At 39.3% G+C, this 211-nt stretch overlaps 1 protein-coding gene across 4 annotated transcripts in view; it reads right to left on the reverse strand.

The window, feature by feature from the left end:
• Positions 1–211, reverse strand: part of LOC107676866 (probable phospholipid-transporting ATPase IH) — a 67,382-nt gene that overhangs the window by 23,835 nt on the left and 43,336 nt on the right. The window lies entirely within an intron of this gene.

The following is a 211-nucleotide window of genomic DNA, read 5'->3' on the forward strand; positions in this document are numbered from 1 at the left end:
ACACAAACACACACACACTCCATCTCACAAACACCGGTCCTTTTACAACACTTCCTAAACAGGGGAACTTTGCTTCCAACAACATACTGTACAACGTGTTATTTTAATAAACACACAATGACATTTATGACAACCTGCTGAGTAAATACACAGATGATTACAGATTAGGCTGAGCAAACTGTTCCTTTGCTGAGGTTTCTTTCTCTCACAG

Source organism: Sinocyclocheilus anshuiensis, unplaced genomic scaffold (assembly GCF_001515605.1).
Source record: "Sinocyclocheilus anshuiensis isolate Anshui unplaced genomic scaffold, SAMN03320099.WGS_v1.1 scaffold2166, whole genome shotgun sequence".
Classification (NCBI taxonomy): domain Eukaryota; kingdom Metazoa; phylum Chordata; class Actinopteri; order Cypriniformes; family Cyprinidae; genus Sinocyclocheilus; species Sinocyclocheilus anshuiensis.